This window comes from Ambystoma mexicanum, chromosome 7p, assembly GCF_040938575.1.
Source record: "Ambystoma mexicanum isolate Mex_15411 chromosome 7p, UKY_AmexF1_1, whole genome shotgun sequence".
Lineage (NCBI taxonomy): Eukaryota > Metazoa > Chordata > Amphibia > Caudata > Ambystomatidae > Ambystoma > Ambystoma mexicanum.
In genome coordinates, this window is record NC_090939.1 from 758,386,465 (window position 1) to 758,409,146 (window position 22,682).

Here is a 22,682-nt window from a genome sequence, read left to right on the forward strand (position 1 = left end):
AGCAGACAACAGAAGACAGCTGCTACGTCTGCTCATTGATCCCATACGCCATGAGTGCTTCTCGAACATTTGTTGCCACAGAAATAGATGAAAAGACAGCACGATGTATAATATACCTGGCACTATTCCAAACGAGAGGGCGATTTCAAGGGACGGTGGTGAGACTGGTGTGGAAAACGGGAGACACATATCCATTCGAAAACAACTTCCTCAAGACTTATTTGAGTTACCACAAGAGCAGTTTGCATGCTGAAGCATTCAGATACATGACAAATGGTCCTGAAAAAGGAGAAACAAAGAAAGTAACACTACAATACCTACCATGTGACTGGTACGCCACTGAAGTTCCTGGTACACAAGGATGTTGGGAAAGACCACTGGTAACAATAACAGGGAAGGTGTACATGGACAACAAATGGGACATAGGAGTGGTTGGCAGTAACATGGTAACAAGAGAAAATATTACCACCATTGATGAACACAATAACAGATGTTGGACGATTTGGGGCAAGTACGTACCCATGCTGACGTGGATGGAGAAGGATGAAGACCCAATGAGCATACTGCCGCTGTCCGCACCTAAGATATGCTACCAACATAGAGGAGAAGTGGACGTGGGATACAACACCAACTGTGCCAGCGTGATAGAGTTACCTGAGGGGGGAGCAGGAACAGCAGTATTAATGGACCACTACTGGGCCTGCGGAAACAAGGCATACCACACACTGCCCCCTCTGTGGAACGGTATATGCACAATGGTACACATTAATGTACCATCACTAGTGGTGCCCCAGAAACATGTGAACATGGCGAACTTCCCCAAAATGGATGAAGGAAACAAGAGGAAGAAGAGATCTGTACAACTCAGAAGGGGTCAGAGAACGAAAACAACAACAACAAGAATGTCCTGAATAGGAAAAACAGACAAGAAGAACCTCTGACAGGAAATTACCTATGGGGAAGATCGGAAACAGCACTCACTTCAATCCCACCAGAACACAGACTATTAAGCAGAGCAGCAATGTTTTTCTCGTCAATAATACATCCGGGACTACAAGCTTATGCAAACGCAAAATGGCTCCAGATAACACGATGGGAGCTGATGATGACTATCAATTCTACAGTAAATGGATTCAACGCAATAAAAGAGGAACTGCGAGCAGTGAGGATGGTAGCACTACAGAACAGATTCGTATTAGATCTCCTTACAGCAATGGAAGGAGGAGTTTGCGCAAAGATAGGACAATCATGCTGCACATTTATTCCTGCTAACGATGCTGACAATGGTACACTCACCGAAGCAGTATCACAACTGGCCCAGATGCACTCCATAATGATGGAAGAAAGTAAAGGAGTGAAGAAAGATGACAGCTGGTTTTCAATGTTATGGTCATGGATGCCATCGTGGCTGTCGGACGGACTGAAGATTATAGTTGGATGTATAATACTGGCTGGAGCTGCACTGATCATAATAAGGTTTTGGAAAGCCCGGAAAGCACGCACTGCAGACGAAATGATCGACATGGTTGGTATGCACCCCATGATGCCGACTGATGATGGCCAGCACACAGACACAATAATAAAAGAAAGAGAAAAACTATGCAAACAGATCATCACCAACCACCTGGACCTGCCATCCGTGAAGCTCGAAAACCCAAGAAACCCGAGGAGCTACATCGGGAAATGGGTATACTGCACACCTCGAGGAAGCTGTGTGTATATGTATTGGTCATTTGAAGATCATGTCAACCACTATGGACACCTGGGAGGAGTAACTAAAATATGGAGAGTAAGAGGAGATAAGGAAAAAGATATGTTTGTGGTCGACAAGTCGACCAGAGGGGGGAGTGAAGTGGGAGAATGGGACAAAAGACTCCCCCCAATGCCCTCGCGCCCCTGGCCTAGAGGATCGCGGCCCAGACACCCGCCACGAGAGGAATTTGCCTATCTACCAGACGACTAAATACCCTGGTACAGGAACATACGGATGTGCCCACCAGCCTGCCCACCAGCCTGCCCTGCTCAAGCCGACACCTGCGGCATGGATGAACTCGACTAAACCATTCAACAGTAAATAAACACATCGTTAGAGATGCCATGACGACCTAGCCAACGGTCAGAACACCCGTGCAACCATGCACACTGGACACTCCCACACCAATCCACACGAAGAACATATTCAGTGCTATGACGTAGGTGACGGACACACCCACTGACGCGCATCTTTATTATTTTTCACATAGGTTTTTCAAAATGCAGAAACGCAAGACGCACAAAGAACTCATCTAAAATGCTTGCTGACGCTTCCCCTAACCCATGTATTGTGATAAAAAATGCAACGAAGACATGACACTGGAGATGAAGCAATATGATACTGTAACTTAAAGTGCCGTACATTGAACATCCCCACCTATGTACCCGGCCCAAGTAGGCCGCAAGTAAGGGCCTCCACGAACATTCAACGAGCAAGAGTACAATTGCTGACCCTGCAGAATGAGCCCAGTGAGAACTGACAGCCAAGGGGGCAATGTTGCAACTCGCATGCCACAAGCCGAAGCCAAGGTCACACCTGCAAACTAAGCCAGACACGCAGAGGCAAATACAACTTTAAATGTGCAGAATTCTGCCTCAACCACGGTCTCTCCTCACGTGACCAAGCCGAACCTGACAGGGTGCCAGACCCAGGAGGGAGAAGTCGCCTGGGTCCCACGTTTGAGACACAGGCTGCAACAATGAAATGACCCAATGGACACCTACAGCGGTGGGAATAGTCTGCTCTGAAGCATATGAGCGAATCCACGCATTGTCTGCATAAACACATAGTTACATATTGTTGCAAATGACAGGTACACCGCGAGCTGGGAACAACGATGGTCCCAGGCTGGGAGGCTTGCGAGTGGACCAATCGGAACATGGGGCACTCATCACTGACGCCATTAACATTAGCCAATCAATAGGGGTCTTCGTGTAACAATTTTCATGTATCTAATAGAAGGGACAACCCAAGTATACCACCTGACTGACCCTTAACCACTAACAGCGTTCTCTATACGTATGCTAAACTAACCCTACCACTCGAGGAACCAATCCAGAGTAGTGATAGGTTTTTTGCTAACTTTCCCAGGTGATGCAAGTAGCGCGTCATACTGAGGCAAAAAGGGCCTGCGAGCCCCACAAATTTCGAGAGTCAGGACGGACGGGTACGATCCTAGACCCATCCCTGCCGTTGTTTAATAAACAGCAGAACCACCTTGCTTCTTGTGTGTGCCTCATACTCATTTTTGGGATACGCGGGAGGAGTTGGGGCCTCCCTGCCCAGAGGTCCGCGGGTTGCCCAGCCGACCCCCGGGAGAATTACCCCCCGACACTGCAATGTTCGAAATAGGCACTTTCAGCTTGCATTCAGGAAAACAAAGGTGATTTTAAGGCGCTTTTGGTCTAACAACACTGTTATTTTTCCTTTGGCACCACCTTTCACCCCTGGCGCTTCCCGTCCATCATGCTGGCACTGGTGGGTGGCAAGTTAGACAACCATTTTGGTGTGCGCACAACCGCGTGGTTTTCCTGGTTCTGGGATGGAATGATGGGCGGCGACAGCTCATCTCCACATCCACCCAGTCTATTGATTTAGTTTTGTTCTGGGATAGAATGATGGGCGGCAACAGCTCATCCCCACATCTACCCCGTCTAATAATTCAACATGGGTCAAAACCCTTGACAAACCCCCCCGCCCGACTGCACTTTGAATTTGAGTCGAGGGGGAGTCGGGTGCAAAGAATGTTTTGATCCACGCGCTGGTATGTCTGCATCATCTTCTCCCAATTCTGTAGATGGCACAGTTCTGCATCTTTTCATTCATCCGGTTGGATCGATCGGTTCTCATGGGAATATTGGGCGGTACCCTGGGCCCCTCGGATCTTTGCTCCCGGTCCCTGGGTCGTTCTCCTTGGTCAGTCTCCATGGTTTCATCTCTCCTAGGATGATAAAGCAAAGCGGCAATACACATTCCTAGACCTTTTTCCACCACTATTAATGGTGTGGTGAACATATACATTTTATAAATCAGAAGATATGAACATAAACTTTTTTTTTTTTTTTAAATTAGGAGACAAGAACATATATATTCAAGAATCACAGAATTTTATATGCTATTTGTGGAATATTTTAGGGTTGGAACTGAATCACTCTGGAGCGGCCCCCTCTGGGATTCCAGTGGATTCCTCCAGTTGTTGCAGAGTGTGCCTGGGATGGCAACACTTCAGCTGATTAATATGGACCCACTTATTACCTTCGGGGATGCGTATTTTGTAGGCAACAGGGGAGACTTTGTCTATAATTTCAAAGGGTCCCTTCCATGTAGGCAAACATTTTCGCTGGTTGGCTTGGTTCCTTTGGAAATTGTATAGATAGACCAGGTCTCCCACATCATATTCCTTCCAGGTGGTTTTCAAATCATAGTGCGTTTTCATACTCTCAGCTGATCTTTCTAGATTCCGCTGAGCATAGGCAAAAGCATGTTGGAGGTGTTTCCTTAAATTCTCCACATACTCATGAGTTGTGGACGCATTTATCAACGTTTGCTCTTGGGTTCTGTAGAGCAAATGCTGGGGAAGCACCATCTTGCATCCAGTCATCAACTCAAATGGTGACATTTTAGTTGCAGATGAAGGGGTAGATCTGATGGCCATTAGGACCAGAGGTAGTCGGATATCCCAACTTGGCCCAGAATCTGCCACAAACATTTTTAATATGCTCACAATGGTTCAGTTTTATCTCTCTACTGCTCCAGAAGAAGCTGGCCTGTAAGCAATATGTAGCTTCCTTTTGACCCCCAGTATCTCCCACATCTTTGTCATTACTTCACTGGTGAAGTGGCTACCCCTGTCTGACTCAATCCTTTGAGGTAGACCAAAACGGGAAAAGATGTAGTTAATCATCAGGGCAGCTTCTGTTTCTGCCTTGCAGTTTGGGGCCGGGAGACATTCCACCCACTTGGTAAACAAGCATGTAATGGTCAACATGTACTTGTTTCCTCTAGACGAGCGAATTACAGGGCCTACAAGTCGATTTGCAAATCTGACCATGGCAGTGTCATCCCCCTCTTTTGGAGAGGTGCACGGTGCGTGAGGGATGATGGCTGAAATTGTGCACACACAAGACACCCCTTCAAGTATTGGTCGAGGTAATGCCCCACTTGTGGCCAGTATGCAACCTCTCTTAAGATTTCCAGTGTTATGTGAAACCCCCTATGACCGGCGGTGGCCGCATCATGGGCGTGACTTAACATCAGGCTTCGGAATGAGGTAGGGACCACCCACTGATCATGGCCAGCTTGGGATTTCCTTACCAACAAACCGTCTTGGATTCAGAACCTTTTTGGACATTTCATCAACACTCTTAGGTCCTCTTTCCCAATGTAATCGGTATCCGTCAGGGGAAAGTTCTCAGGGTCCTCAATGTGTTGGTAAAACTTACCAATTATTGGATCCCCCTTCTGAGCTGTAATTAAATCAGCATCAGGGGTCTCCTTACTCCATTATGCAGTTGAAAGATCATTGTGAGCATTTGTCTGGGACTTAGTGATAGCAGTGACCTGGATTTTCCCCAACAGGGACTCTATTTCTATTAGATCCCTTTGGATGGCCCCGGTTTTGGCCAGCTGATCAGCTAAGTCATTTCCAGTTTTGTCTGGTCCCTCTATTTTGGAATGACCCTTGATCTTCTTCCAGTAGATGGTCATCCCATTCGAGGTGACCAGATCATCAATGTTTTGGATTAACTTCCCATGTTTCAGGGGTTTGTTATTAGCACATAACATGCCTCTGGTTTTCCAGTTAACCAGGTGCTCCACAAACCCGTTCCGTACATAATCCGAATCTGTGATTATGACTAGTTTGTGGAGTTGATGTTGGACAGCAGTGAGGATGGCCTGATGCACAGCCATCAACTCTGCCACCTGACTACTTCGGGGACCAATTTTGTATCCAGCGGAGGGTTCTGGAAACTCCTTCACCCATGCATTCCCTACGCCGGCCACCAGTTCTTTCTCCCCGTTGTTGTCAACATAGTCAGAGCATCCATCCACATAGACAGTGGTCATTCCCTCACAGCCTCCATGTTGTCCTTGATTTTTAGACTTTCGTTCTCGAGACGAGACAGTTTTCTCTGGCACAATCATGCAAGTCAGCCAGACCTTGCGCAAGGGGACTCTTCTTGTTTTGGCCATATCTGACCTCCACAGGAAAGCCTTGCATTGACAGAATCCAGGAAGTAATTCGGGAATTACTCACATTTCCGGCCCGGATTGTCACTTTGGAGGTATTGCAGAGGCTGGTGTGGATTCTCCACTATGATGTGTTCCCCCCTGGATGAAAGGGCGGTAATTCTTCAATGCCCACACCGTTGCCAGGAGTGCCTTCTCACAATCGTTGAATTTTTCCTCCACAGAGGATAAAGTTTTGCTCGTATAGGAGATTACTTTATTGACCTTGTCATGCTTTTGGTATAATACTGCCGTTAAGCACGTATTAGAGAACCCTGTTTCCAGGAAAAACTCCTTGTTTCTGACAGGGTAAGCTAGGCAAGGCGCTTGTGAGAGGCTTCTCCTGAGTTGTCTTACTGCCTCGGATTGTTCTGGACCCCATTCCCACTTGACCCCCCCCCTTTCAAGAGATGAATCAGGGGTCTGGTGATCTCTGCGTAGCCCTCAATGAACTTTCTGCTGTAATTAGTCAGTCCAAGGAGGCTCCTTAGTTCCCGCAGAGTTGTGGGATCCTTCAGTTTCTGAAGTGCTTCCACTTTCTTTTCTTGGGGACAGAGACCCTGAGGAGTAATCTCATGCCCCAAGAAATTAACGCGGGTTCTACACCACTGTGCTTTCTGAAAGGAAAGTTTTGCTCCGGTGGCCCTCAACTGTGTCAGAACATAACGGATCTCCGCTATGTGTTCTTCCACAGATGAACTTTTGATGAGGACATCATCTACATAAGCCAGGTTACCCCTCACACCCAGGTCGGGCATGGCCTTATTTAGGAAAATGTTGAATTCATTGCCAGAGTTGAGGTATCCGAAGGGAGTCCGGGTCCATGTGTACTGCTGGCCCCCAAAGGTAAAAGCCAGTTTGTATTGGTCCTCCCTACTGACAGGCACAGTCCAGTATCCATTGGTCAGGTCTATTGCAGTGAATACCTGTGACCCCTGGATCTGGGCCAGCCCTTGGTCAATGTAGGGCAGAGGCCATCGGGAAGTATGGACCCGTTTTTTGAGCTCCCTAAGGTCGGCACAGAGTCTCCACTTGCCGTTTGGCTTCAATATTCCCAGCACCGGATTGTTGAAGTTGCTGTGTACTGGACGGATTATTCCCCGGGACTCAAGGTTCTTAATTATTTCAGTAAGGGACTCCATGGATGCGAGAGGCAAACGATATTGCTTCACAAACACTGGAGTCATGCCAGTGTCCGTGGGAATTGTTGTTGTGTGGATGTCGGTGCGACCACAGTCGTATGAGTCTACCGCAAAGAGATCTTGGAAATCCAAGAAAACTTGTTTCAACTTTTGCTTCTGTTCCAGAGTCACACAGGCATCAGCTAGGTTGACTCTCTCTTCCACCATCTGCCTGGAGCCTGGAAAGACTTCTGGTTTTGCTATCACAGCGGCCTCCTCCAGCTGGGTGGAGAAGTCCCTGGTTAGAGTGCTGATTTGGACCGGAGGCTTCAGGTGGGAAAGGCATGGACCTGGAAAATCACCTCATCCCCTCTGAAGTCACAAGTCACATCTTCCTTACCATAAGGGCAAGAAGTGTACACCAGGAAGTTCCCCCCATGCCGGGTGAAAATCCTGTCTGGTGTTGTATTGTCCTCACTGTCACTGTCAAAACAGTCCTTGGGGATCGGTCCTAACAGTTCATTTCCTAAATCAATGGAGAAATGTCGGTCGTCAACCGCCATTCCAATGAGGGTGCCTGCAGCTAGAATAATACTCTGTAAATCGCTGTTATCCACCTCTATTGGAATGGTGTCATGTTCTATGTTGACTAATGGTGTTGGGTTTACCCCTAACCCTTGTTGTTGGAGAGAAGCATTTAGATGAATATAAGCATCAGGGTTTTTCAATTTTTGTCCTCTTTTAACTTTCACTTCCAGGGAGAATTGTCGGGTCCTTTCCGGGATGGTGACTTCCTCTTTAATCTGAATTTCAACTGCATAAGGTAGCAATTGAGCTGACCTAAATGCTTTTTCTGGATCATCAAAGCCCATGGGATCATCCGCTAATCGGGACCAAGCATTGAAGTTTATTAGGTCCAAACTAATGGCGAAGCGATTGAGAATGTCACTTCCTAAGTAAAAGGCGGCAGTGACGTCTCGCACGACCCAATAATTATGGACTATGCTCTTGTTGCCAATGGAGATTTTGAGCATACACCTGCTTGGCAGGAGATGTTTCGAATTGGGTGCTTCCAGGTCCATTTCCCATTTGTCTATCAGTTTGAATGTGGGAATGGCTGGATCTTTTGGGAGTTGGCGGAACATGGCTTCGCTGATGAAGCTCTTACCATTGTTCACACACCCTCGAGCGAGAACAGAGTCCTTCCCATCATTTAACTGAACAGGGATGAACAACTGATCTCCAATTTGCTGAATATCAGCCAGGCTCTGAGCTGATTTCACATTTTTCTGGACTATAGGAGCGGGAGTGTCTGATTGTGGATTGGTAAAGAATTTCAGAGTGTTTCCTTCCAGTGTGGAATACCACCTTAAACTGGAAGGAAGGTTGATTTTCAGAAATAGAGAGGACCCCCATCACCAGTCTGTTGCCCTACTGCTATTACTGTCACGTCTGGAATTTGGTTGTTCTGGAAGTGAAATTCTACTTGGTCAGATTTTTGTTCAACCATGTGGCAGGTGCCGTTTAAACTAACATGGTTGACACTCTGTTTTAATTTTATTGGTCGGCTAGTCTGGGTCCAGAGGACCTTGTTCACGCAATCTATTAGGGGTGACAACCTTCTCAGGAGGTCATTCCCTAGTAAACAAGGGGCGCCCTCTGGAGTCACTACTATGACCGGGTGTTTCACCTTGTGTCACCCAATTTTGATGTCCAAATCTGCAGTCCCCTCGACGGGAATTTCCTTCCCGTCAAAGTTCTGCAGTTGTCCAGGAAGAGAGGTGAGAGGAATACGGTAATTCTCCCCCCTTCCTGCATTTAGTTAATCAAAGGCCCTTTTGGACAGAAGGGTAGCTTGGGATCCAGTGTCCACCAGTGCCAAAATTGTACCCTGCTCCTGTACTTGTACCGGGGTATAGTATCTTCCCTCCTTCTTCTCAAGGGGGCACAGATAATGCACATTTTTGGACAACTGGTGGGCTAATTTTCTGGTTTTGGACATTGCAAGAGAAGAGATTTGGGCAGAATTATGTGGAGAGCCTTGGGAATTTAAAAGAAGAAGTTGGCAACTGGAGATCAGAGCCATTGTAGGTTCCCCTGGTTCCGGTTCTGGGCCGCCCCCCCCCCGTTTGGAGGCTTTCATCAGGATGGGTTTGACCCATGGGATTTTGGTATTGTTGGTTCTGGGATAGAATGAAGGGTGGCGACAGCTCAATCCCCACATCTACCCAGTCTGTTGATTCGGTTTTTGGTTCCCCTGGTTCCGGTTCTGGTACGCCCCTGCCTTTTGGGAGGCAGTCACCAGGATGGTTTTCAACAAGGGGTTTTTGGTTTTGTTGGTTCTGGGATAGGATGATGGGCGGCCACAGCTCAATCCCCACATCTACCCAGTCTGGATTGGAATCTCTTGGGACCCATTTTTCCTTGGGAGGAGTTCCCCCATCTCTGAAGGAGAAGATCCTTTTCCCAGCGTCCGCTGAGGACCCCTCTCCCTCAAATTGGAAGACCTGTACCTCCTCCACAAAATGACTCTGTTTGGGTGCTTTGTTTCTCCTACCTCCTCTCTGCTCCTTGGGTGGCAGACTTTCAGGGGTAGGAGATTTTGTTTATGGTTCCTGGTTTTCCAGGGGCTGTTTACAAGTTGGGAAGGAAGCTTAGCCCAAGGCTTTACACCCCCCTTCCCCTTGTGCCTCCTCCCTGGGAACCAGTGAGTTATCGGGGTGCTGCCCCCATCATTGTTCTGGAGCACCAGGCCCAGAGTTTGGGGCATTCTGCGGTGGCATGCTCATCTGAGGGTTCTGTTGAGCCCTCAGTATGTGACCCAGGTCCCGTGCCATATTTTGGACCTGGCGCTCAAGTTGTGAAACCCGCTCAGGCTGATACGGGGCTCTATTTTCTCCCCTGGGCTGATCCCGGGAAGGGTAGCTATACCTTCTCTGGTAATACCCCAGATTGGGAAGATTTGGGTACCCTTCCACCCTTGGCCTCCCCTCTCCCGGATTAGGTGGTCTGGGCTCAGGGAATTGGGGAAAGAAGGATGGATGAGTTTGGGGCTGGAATCCTTGTGGATACCTGGGGAAAATGTTCGGCCCAGGGTTTGATGAATTTCTGCCCTCCTGTGGGAAGTTTGGAGGGAAGTTCTCTGGGTTAGGTGCTTGACTGGATCCCCCCCTTGGGTTGGAGGAGTCCACACATAACCCAGGATGGGTCGGTTTCCCTTGTAGCGGGGACTTACATAATCAGGGGAGCGAGGGACCCCATTTGTGGGACTACCTCCTCGACTCCCTGTCTGTGACTGGCCTGAGGGCCTTCTGGGCTGTGAATTATTTGGTGCAGGCAGGTTTTTAGGCCCCCCCCATCTCCATATCTAAAACGGGGGCAACCTTTACCTCCGCCACCTTGGCAGCAGCAGGGGTGCTGTTGGTTTTGGGGTTTTTCTGTGCATTACTTTTATTTTCTATGGGCTTCTGCACCTCATAGATTCGGGTAGCCTGTTCAATGACCCAGTCTAGTGACCTCTTCTCGTGAAAATCTCTCACCAGCTGGGTCATGATGTATTTGGGCAAGGCATGGAAAAAAGTATTGACAAATTCTCTGCTGTCCGTGCGCACCCTTCTGGTGGTCTGCGCAAAGGCACACTTCAATTCTTGCACAAATTCTTGTGGGGCCTGATCCTCCCCACATTGCAAATTGTAGGCTGCCTTGCGAGCCTCTTGAGGATTTCTATGAACAGAAAAATGTTTCAAGATGGCCGCCCTATATGTGGACCATCTTGAATGGTTTTGGTCCTCCAGCCCTGCAAGGAAACTGGAGTATTCTGGGGAGAATGTCCATTTGACGTACTGGATACAGCTACTGCTGTCTTTCAAATGGAAAGTCTCCATCATTTGCTCATAGAGCTCCAAGTGTTCCCAAACAGAATACTTGGGGTTCTTATGATAAGGCCTGATGACACTTCTTATTGACTTTATTTGTTTCAATGGGTCCTTAAGCAAGGCCCTTTTTGCCTTATTGGCCATTTTGGTTTGGGTAACCCTGGTCCATTCATCCCCTGACTCTGAAGCACTGCTCCCAGAGGTGCCCGTCTGATCTTCCAGGTTTTCCCGGATTCTGCGAGCCTGGGAATGGCTGGCAGAATGTAGGGACCTGGTCTCCTCTGTCCTGTAACGCTCAGAGGAGTCTTCAGATCCCTCCTTGCTGCCAGGATTTGATGGGTACCCCCCCCCCACTGACCTAACTGGGCAAAGGTTTTCAGGATGCCCTTAATGGGCCTACTCTCCTGGGGTTCCCAACTAAGTTACACTGTGCTTGGGTGCCCATACCCGGATGCCCGCCCCTCCATTCCTGGGTGGTACTGGCCTATGACCCCCATACTTTTGGCTGGATAGTAATCTGCTATCCCTGTGGCCCTGTGCTCATGTGCGCCAGGGGACATGGGGGTGGCAGAGTCCAGGGACTGAGAGAGATGAAGGCCTCCAGTACTAGGGCTCCTGAGGTTATGCTCAGGCGTTTCCCTTTCCCAGCGAACTTCATCTCTGTCGGCCCCTGCTCCCTGTTGCAATGGAAGAGCCTGCGCCTTCAGTTCCTCAGTTAAGGCCTTACTAGACTCTATCAGTCTCTCCTGCATCGCTACCTGTTGCTGGAGCCTATCATTGTGCTGGCAGAGAGCCTCATTCTCTCTCTGTGCCTCCTGATTGGTCCTGGAGTACTGGGCCAGTCTTTGCTGCAGGAGGGTTACCTCCTGAGTCCCATTCCTACTGGCCTGCTCCTTTCTTGCCAGAGCCTCCTCCACCCTCCTGGTGTGCTCTAGCAAGTCGTGATGCTCTTTTTGGAGGTCACCCAGCCCCTGGAGGGCCAGGTGATTTTCTTCAGTTTTTTCTTTTAATTGGTAGACTTCCTGGCCTAAGGTGTCCCTTTCCTGACTAAGAGCCTGCATCTATGCCGCCAGGTCGTCCCTCTGCCTTTGAAAGGCACCCGCTTTCTGGCGCTCTTCCTAAAATCCTGTCTGGATGTCCAGATCTTTCAGAATCAGTTTATTGCTCTCCTCTTTTTCTCTATCCAATTGGCTTTGCAGGGTGGCTACCTGCTTTGTGCATGCCCTCTTGAAATCTATCTGTTGCTCCAGCTTTTTCTGGCTCTGCAGTAAGGAGTCCAAACTGTCTTGGTGCTCCTTCTGCAAGGCCAGAATTCTGGTATCCTGGTCAGCCTTTTCCTGTTGCAGGATATCCATATCCTCCTTCATTTTAATGATGTATTGTCTACTCTCGTTTTCTGACTCCTGGCTTCTGTGCAGCCTCTGCTCAGAAGAGACCAGGTCAGACTGGGCCTTTTCTAACGCCATCTGTTGCCTATTTGCCAGATCTTGGCCTTCAGCACATTTGTCCTGCATGGCTCCCATATATAGATACAAATATGCCGCTATCCTAACCATCTTGTCGTGTTCATCTTTGGCCTTAGGGGCCATATATAGTTTACTCAGGGCCACATGTAATGGACCCTGATCTCTCCATATATCTGACCCTGTTTCAGTGACCTGCTGTGCGATTGCCTGCAACCAGACCTTTTGGTCCTGATGAGTCCACTCACCTCTCACAAATAGCTTATTTAAGAAGTGCTCTCTGGCTATTTTGATGTCTACCAGTGTCGTCATTCTGGAGATTTGAGTTCCTTCCTGACTTACCGAAGTTTGTATTTTATTTTGCAAAACAGACCTTCTCCTTAGAGCGTTCATTTGAGGAGTGCTTTACAGCGTACCACAGTGTGGTGATCCGACCGGATGTATGTATCCCGTCAGTTAGCACATTGTATTAAGCTGCACAAGTGGTAAATCTAATCCAGAATCCCCAGCTACAAGCCCCCACTTTCTAAGTGACTCCAATCAAGCAATCCCACTAAGTCAGTGCCTTGTCTGGGATGCCCAAGGGAAGCCCTTATTTATATATTTTTATGGCAAGTTATAATCTGGATGATGAACCCTTGTATTACACCCCTCTCTCAGAATCCCCCCGACCCTGCTGAGCCAAGAAGTAGGTTTGTTTTGCAAATTTAAAAGGTTTATTTGAAAAGTAAACAATATATATATATATCACACTTTTATAATAAATTAATGTTTTGATAGCACACTTGGGAAGATGATAGTGATCAACAATGGATAATGTTACAGTGGTACACTCTTTTTGATGCCTTAGAAGTGATATAGAGAGGTTAAAGTAGCTGAGAATGCTTTTATGGCTTCAAGGACAATGCAATGATGAATGAAATGCAGTACAGAAAATAAACTTGATATGGCTTCAACAAAAGACAATGGCCCTCATTACGACCCTGGCGGAGTGGGTCTACGCCAGCGGTATTCGCGGCGGACCCGTCCGCCCTACTACGAGATCCCGTAGCGCCATGGTGAGTTTTCCGCCCGGTTTTTCCGGGCGGAAAAATCCATGGCGCTACGGGACCTCGTCGTTAATTACGCCACCGTAATTTACGGTGGCGTAATTAACTCCTTCCCCACTCCCATTATACCCTATGGGGCAAAAATGGGAATGGGGAAGGGTAAAATGGGGATTGGGGATTTACCGCCCCGCCAAGGTCGGAATGGGGCGGTAAAACCGCCAACCCCCATGGCGGTATCGGCAGCTTTCCGCCGTGCTCCATGGTGCATTTTGCACCACGATCTCCGCCAGGGTCGTAATGAGGGCCAATGTAATCACTTTTCCTTGACAATTCACTCCCCCCCTTTATGCAATATAAGGAGATGGAAAGCAGAGCACACAGTTCTCAGGAATGCAATCAAATACAATACGAAATTCAGTTCCCCCCCAGCAAGCTTAGAGGAAAACAGGTAGAAGTTTGAAGAAATGCTTTGAATGTGATGACAATGAAGTGAGAAATGTGCTAAAATGCTTTTAATTCCCTCTAGAGGTTCAGGGTGCATGATATCTAGTTTATATTAGTTCAGGCTCACTTTAGCAATGCTCTATGAGTAACTAGCAGGTTAAAACGAATTTTAGCAAAGGAAAGCAAGGAGCTGCTGATTTATACACGTGGCTGAAATGGTGCAAAATGTCAAATCGCGGCAAATTAATCGCGTGCGTCGAGCGTAATTACGGAGGCACTATAAGGAGTAGCAGGTCGGTTCTAGATTGGAAAGCCTAGAATCTTAGCTTTAAGATAAAAGTTAAATTTCGCTCCTAGCACAAACGGTCCCGGAGATACGGACGATTTTGTGAAGGGAGTTTTTCGGATTTGAAATTTAAAAGTTCAAAATGACAGGTGACAGTTTTCAGCTTTAAAAAGGACAGAATGACACACACGATTCCTATGAGGTAGTTCTAAATAGGTTAAAATAGTGCTAATTAGATATTTTAAACTAAGAGATTAGTCTGGCACAGTCCTAGAGTACTCAAACTATCTTTTGGACAGGAATGGCTTTGTCACCGATCGGGTCAAGATTGGCTGGACTTCTGCTAGCAGTTCTTCACAGCGGTCTGGTCTCTGGTTCTGCTCTCAGCACTGCACAGTTCTGGTCTCTCTGGATCTCTGGTCTCTCTGGATCTCTGGTCTCTCTGGATCACTTGTCTCTGGAGGTTGATGGATTTGAAGTCTGGAGTCTCCCGGCAAAGCATCCCGCAAGAAAGTGGAATGTGAATGTGTCTACCTGTCCTGCACTGTCTGCTTTTATGTGTTAAGAAAGTGGGTGTGTGCGTGGCATAACTGAGCCTGCCCCTCTCTACTTGTCATTGGCCCAATTCTCCCCTCTCCCATGATTGGGGGAAGGAAATGGATTGTCATCATGATGAGGTCTGTTTATGGGTCAGAGGATCCTCTCCTGGTCAATTTGCCCACAAATCTATATCTGACCCAAATACATATTTCCTAGATACACAATTCTTTGAAATTACATGTACATATTACAGATGAATTAAGACAGGTCTCTGTTCAAGCCCCATGTTCCTGCGAGCTGGGATTCAGAAATGACAACATTTTGCGCTTTTTGGTCGGTTTACCAATATTGGACATTTACCAAAAATTACACAAATGTGCGCAAGGAGTGTGGACATTAATTGATGAAGTGTCAGATTTTTAACATGCAAACATTTGGAGTAAGACCCTATTTTCTGCAGTAACCCCTCAGAATACACCACAGGGTCCTAACACCTCTTAAAAAGTGCACAGAAAAATCACAAGAATAATGATATTATTTATATAATTTTGACCAGTCCGCACTATGAGTTATCTATATTTTTAAAATTATGCCCTGGTCAAAAAGGGGTGTGGCTTCCCACATCACATGGTGGAATAACTTGTTTTTTCCACTTCCCCCAAGCTCAGCTGGCTCTCATAGGCACTGCCCCTCCCAATTTCTCCCAAGAGGAAGCCACTTTACAGCCCCCTTTACAGGCAGAATTCAGCTAAATGTCACTTTAGTTCCCAGTTTAAATCAAACTTACAATTTTTACACATGCAGCCAGAATGCTGATTCTAAGTTCAAAACCATGACATTTAACAGTTGCAAACTATGTGACACTCAAAAGTAGGTCACTCATTTAATTTAAACATTTCGATTTTAGTGGTTTTAAATCCAATTTCAATTAAGCTGCTGACATCCACAGCTCAGCCAGTTTTGTTATAAACATTGTTTTGGGCTCTTCATCTTCCCAGATTGTGTATGCACACAACACTTCATTCTGCCAGATGTCTGCTGGTGTTCAGTAAGATTTTTGAATATCCTGCAATGTTCGAAATAGGCACTTTGAGCTTGCATTCAGGAAAACAAAGGTGATTTTAAGGCGCTTTTGGTCTAACAACACTGTTATTTTTCCTTTGACACCACCTTTCACCCCTGGCGCTTCCGGTCCATCATGCTGGCACTGGTGGTTGGCAGGTTAGACAACCATTTTGGTGTGCGCACAACCGCGCGGTTTTCCTGGTTCTGGGATGGAATGATGGGCGGCGACCGCTCATCCCCACATCCACCCAGTCTATTGATTTAGTTTTGTTCTGGGATAGAATGATGGGCGGCGACAGCTCATCCCCACATCTACCCCGTCTAATAATTCAACATGGGTCAAAACCCTTGACAGGCGGCAAAACCACAGCCTTTTTGCCATGATATTTTGTGTCCACAATTTTAACACATGAAACCATACACAGGACTACGAGGACATTCCTTAGCCTGCATTTCTGGACCTGCTTGCAAAAGCACCTTCCACCATATCAAAAAGTACTCAGACACAAAACTGCCTGGTCCATTCAAATTTTCCAATGCAAGTGGTGTAAATTACTATGCAAATATAGCAATCAATGGTGTATTGCAAATGCCAGCAATCGTTGAAAACATTTATTTAAACACTACATGCCAGTTGTGTTTACAAATGATAGTCCTGCACAGAAATGCAGCAAACAACCCTGAAAACAGTTACAGTGTCTCAAGAATTAGGCAGAATTTGGACTACTGTGCTAGAACGGTAAATTCACATTAAACAGACAAGGAGATCCACAGGAAGTTGTAATGTACTTACTACAAGTACTGGAAAGCAAAAACATATCCATAAATGAAATCTTTCACATTTCCTACATGTGGAAACATACATGCACTCTCTGCAATCTTGTCATTCAGGAAGAAGTCCCTAATAAAGGCTTTCTCTATGGATCTATACCTAACTGTGATTCCATTCTATTTCAGCAACTGGTATAAAATGCAAACCATAGCATATTGTGTAGGGCTTGCAATTCCGATAATCGTTTCACCTTACATATACAATCACATAGGCAATACGTAATATGAATGCTTTCAACATACAATGCAGATGGAAACAAAAATAACTGCAAGCTTACTACTTTAACACATGGACAGGTATCACGTGACAACAAAACCTTCAAAACAAAAGCCATAATCTACCACACAGGCGACACAACCAGTTCAGATGTGCCTCCAGGTAATCGCTCTGTACGGCGTACTGGACACTTGCAGACTACCTTTTTACAGAAAATGTGTGCTGCAACGACACTAAGTTATCTTTCATTTTCTTTTTAAATTTCATAGAACGTCTTTCATGAAACTAAATGAATTCCTTTACAACTTCTTCAAAGATTGTGAGTGCCTTCTAATGTATGCAGTATACTGGCCCTCATTACAACTCAGGCGTTAAGGGTTTAGCGCCGTTAACCCTTAACGCCTGATTACAAGTACAAGTGTCCCTTTGCGAGTTGGTGTTTAACGCCTGCTTTTAGCAGGCGTTAAAAATCCAACCCGCAAAGGGACTTTGGAGCTAATTACGGCACTGTAATTTACGTTGCCGTAATTAGCGCCTTCCCCATTCCCATTATGCCCTATGGGGGCAAAAATGGGAATGGGGAAGGGCAAATGGTGAATGGGGAATTACCGCCCCACTCACCTTGGAATGGGGCGGTAATTCCGCCATCCACCATGACGGAATCGTAACCTTAGCGGCATGGACCATGGTGCTAATAGCACCATGGTCCTCCGCCAAGGTTGTAATGAGGGCCAATACAGGGGGTCATTCCGAGTTGGGCGGTAGCCATGGTGCTATTAGCACCATGGCTCCCTCCCATACCGGGTCCGAGTCCGGTGTGGCTGAATGGGGACTTACCGGGTCATTCCGACCCTGTAGGACCCGGTAAACCCCCATTCAACCAACCATTCCCCATTCCCATTTGAGCCCCCATAGGGCTCACTGGGAATGGGGAAGGCGCTAATAGTCAGACCACACGTCCTTTACAGTTTCCGCTAAGGGACCTCGGAATTGGGCGGTAAGGGATTACCGGCACCGGTCCCCTTACCGGTGCCCGGTATCCCTTGCCGCCCAACTCGGAATGACCCCCACAGTACACCATGGAATTTGCAGAAATTATGTAAGTACAACTATACATAAAATGTTTATAGGGATACAAATTTAGTAGGTTCTGTGTCCATAACTATTAACGTACCAACCCATACACTTTGTCTGTTTGCAATGTACTGGGTTTTGTAAGAATAGTGTTGCACGCTGCATTACAGTGCCATCTCTGCAGCATTCAGCATTCAGCATGAATGAGGATTATGATTGTTGTTTGTTTTGTTCACATGGTTCTCCAGGCCATTCATACCTATATATGGAGCACAACAGGGAAAATGAACGCAACTCCTGCACTGAAACAGCACAATGTATGTTCAATCGTGTGCCAAAAGATTGGCTGTATTGTCTTTACAATGACCTTTCAAACATTCAACAGTTTTACGTGCCTTCATTGTATTAAAATTAATAATGGTCAGAGGTGCATATAGCACTTAGCTGGCACACAAACGTCGATAGCTAATATTTTACTATGTGATGTTTTGGAAAACCAGCTCCTGTATTGTCCTGCAATCGGAGCGGTCTCATAGGAGATTTATTTTCTTTTGTATGTTTCTTTGGGCACACACAAAGAGAATGTGCCATGGGTCTGATGACACTCGCTGGCACTGACATCTATTGTAAAAAGCAAACACATGAAAGAAGGTTCTATTGGCAACGTTTGAAAGACGAAGCGTATGTGTGTAGCCATGGAAGGAGAGTAGCACCTACACAACAGACAGCAAGCCTGTGGGTGAACATCCAATGGTACTCAATAACACACAGTAGCTCACCCTAAGGCGCATGGCCCGGCCATCTATGGCCCTTTGTGGCATCCTTCCCTCAGAGTCATTGTCCTTTATGCTGCCACTGATAATGGCTACTTAAATGTATTCTTATTTGTCTGCGGTTGCAGATACCTTACTGCCTATGTCACATCTTCCACTTGCCAATAGACGGATTGTGGAAGAATCATTATAAGGTTACTGTAAGTGGTGTGTTGACACTCATCGTTATCTGGTACAACCGCTATGGCCCTGTATGTCCATTTGCGATTCCGGCAATAAGGAGCAACAAGCACACCATTACTATGTAATACATCACAAAGGCAACAACTGTCACCTTTCCTAACTTAAAAAGAAAGTGTGTTCTCCCACATGAGCCACCAAGGCCCATAGATTAATCCTTTTACTGCTTTTCCAGATGACAAAAGAAGTACACAAAAGCACACACAGCATTCTATGCTGGAAGTTACCCGCAAAAAGAAAAAAGCATGCGTTTCAGGCAGCTCATTCTTTCTTGTGAACATTCTATTAAAAATAAAACCACTGGCGACAGTACACAGTGTACTTCATAAATTATTCAAATATTCTCTGACCAACTACTGTGTATAAGAAGACAGGAACTGTACGCTCTGTGTGTGCATGTCTGTTTTACCTTGTGTTTATTTTCCTGTTGTCCGGACATAGTGCTCACATGGCACGTTGGGCTACGCTGGGCATGAACGTTATGAAAATATCACTAGTACATGGTTTGAGCAAATGCTGTCTGCAAGTAATGTCACCTATGGGGGCGAGAGTTGAGATGTAGTGACGCACCCTCACTTAATGTTAGTGCAAGTGATGCACACATAACATTAGCACAAAATGGCAATGCTGAGCATGTTCTTTGCACATCTGAAAAAGTACACAAAACAAAGGTAATAGTAAAATGGCCAATCGTCCTGCATTTTGCAAGAGTTAACCGCATTGATGGTTTTCGCCGGTGATTTTCTGGCACTCTGTGCGGACCTGTAAACATGGCGAATTTGCCTGCACCCCATGCCGGATTAAAGCCTTTTGTGCTCTGAGCGCACACTTCTGTGTAATAATGGAACACCAGGGCAGAAAGGTGGTAGGGGAGCACTGCCTAGATATGCAGCATGCAGCTCTCCCAGGATGTGCAGCATTTGAACATGTTGCTCTGTGTAAACGGAACATGGCAATGGCAGCAGATAAACATCAATAATGGCCACGGGGAATATTAGCAAGCACTATTGTCCTTTAAGAAATGTGAACTCAGAGTGATTACAAGTGGCAGTGCAGCATGTTGTCTTTCAAGTAAGACTGTAATTGTCAGAGTGAAGGGTATATTGTTTCTCGCACAGTAGTGTGCCCAGTAGTAATGTACCTTCCATGCTGGATGGGGAGAAAAGAATAACAGCATATGCATGTAGCTGAAGATATTTGTATTACCAATTATGTAGTGCAATGTAAGGTCATTGTGAAAAGCTTCTTTTGTTGTAATGGGATATGTTTTTTTCCAAAGCATTTCTATTAAGAAAACATTTCATTAATACGTATGTGAAGTACACCTTCAACTGTATGTGGGTGGCTGCGTACCGTGTCCATATTTAAAATGTGTTGAACTGGAGACTTCCAGCCCTTTAACCCTTTCAGTGCCATGGGGTTTTCCCCACCCCCGTGCGAAGGCCTTTTTTGGTGATTTCGCTATGTCGCCATTCAATGCCTTGTACCTTTTTCGTTACATGAGATATCTCAGCCAAATTAGACCCCTTCTTTTCCCACATGTAGGTGGTTGTAATGCCACCCAGGAATCCTAGGTTGCTTTAGGGGGGTGAGAGACAATAACCAAAAAGGGCAAAAATATTGTGTTTTTTCAAAAAATGCCAATAAAATGATGTACAAAGAAGCCTGTGGTTTTTTCCTTGTAAGAGCTAGGAACAAATGGTTTGCTGTGCTGAATTCCTCAATTTCCTGGCTTTCAGGAACAGGCTGAGTGGAAACAGAAACATTTATTTTGATGTGGTAATCAACCGTTTTGTGAGAAGTAGGCGATTTTGGCAAATTTTGCCAATTGGACACGCGTGGACGAAATGGAAGAAAAGGGTAGGAAAGCCGAATTGGAGGACAGAAAGGCATACATTTCTGAAAAGTAGATAGAATTCCAAGTTTAGGAAGGGGTGATTTGCACAGGTCGGGCAACAACTAGGTAGGGGAAAATGCCATAATTTGGGGAAAAAGCGGGAAAATGACCGAAAAAAAGGTATGTGGTGGACATGGTTGGCTTGGTATGGCAATGGCTTCTATGAATTTTGATAAAAACAATGCTTTGCTACATTCCCCCGACTCTTGCAGTTAGGAAAGTACACATTTTTTGTAGTGTTTCACAAATCAAGCAATACCACTGAGCCATGGTACACAGGAGTTTTATGCTTACGGCCTGAACAAACATACTTAGCATGTGTAAATCAGGGAAACGAATGTGGTGAGGAATGGCAAGCATACATTTTTTGAAAGAGCACAGGCAGAACTTTTCAAGGGTAGGTGACTTGTGCAGGTTACAAAAGTGTATGGTGCCTAAAGCAGGGACAAAATGTAGGGCACATTTGGGAAATTAAAGGGTTGTGTGACAAAGGGCACCAGCAAATGGGTTGAAACATTATGAAAACCACACAAGCAGAACAAATGTCATACCTTCCTGCCTTCCCACAGGTGTCCCGATGAGAACGGTACCTCAAATGTGTGATTGCACCTACTTGGGCACGAAGGGGAAAGCCTAAAACACCCCTAACCCCAAGTCTTTTCCGACAGCTGTATTTCTGGGTTTCTGGGTAATATATTCTGAGCCGATTTGCGCAAGTCAGCCCTCTGCGGATTCCCACGGATGTCCTCTTTTTTGGAAATGCATAGTGTTCCCTGTTTTCCTTGGGGGCTTGGACACCGTAGGCCCATATCTGTATGGTGTGTCCATCTGGAAAAATTGTGAAATTCAGCTGTCGGAAAAGACTTGGGGTCAGAGGTGTTTTAGGCTTTCCCCTTGGTGCCCAGGTAGGTACACCCACACATGTGAGGTACTGTTTTCATCGGGACACCTGTGGAAAAGCAGGACGGTAGGCCATGTGTTGTTGGCGGCATGTTTCAGTGGGTGAGCCGAGTGAAATGTGTGGAAATTGGGTTTTTTTGCCACATTTTCAGACTTTGGCAGGGTTTCTGGGTAATACATTTTGTGCCGATATGCGCAAGTCAGACCTCTGCGGATTCCCATGGATGTCCTCTTTTTGGAAATGCATAGTGTTCCCTGTTTTCCTTGGTGGCTTGGACACCCTAGGCCCATATCTGTATGGTGTGCCCATCTGGAAAAATTGTGAAATTCAGCTGTCGGAAAAGACTTGGGGTTAGGGGTGTTTTAGGCTTTCCCCTTGGTGCCCAGGTAGGTGCACCCACGCATGTGAGGTACCGTTTTCATCGGGACACCCGTGGGAACACAGGACGGTAGGCCATGTTTTGTTGGTGGCGTTTTTCGGTGGGTGAGTTGAATGAAATGTGCGGAAATTGTTTTTTTTGCCACATTTTGGACTTTGGCAGGGTTTCTGGGAATACATTTTGGGCCGATTTGCGCAAGTCAGACCTCTGTGGATTCCCACGGGTGTCCTCTTTTCAGAAATGCATGGGGTTCCCTGTTTTCCTT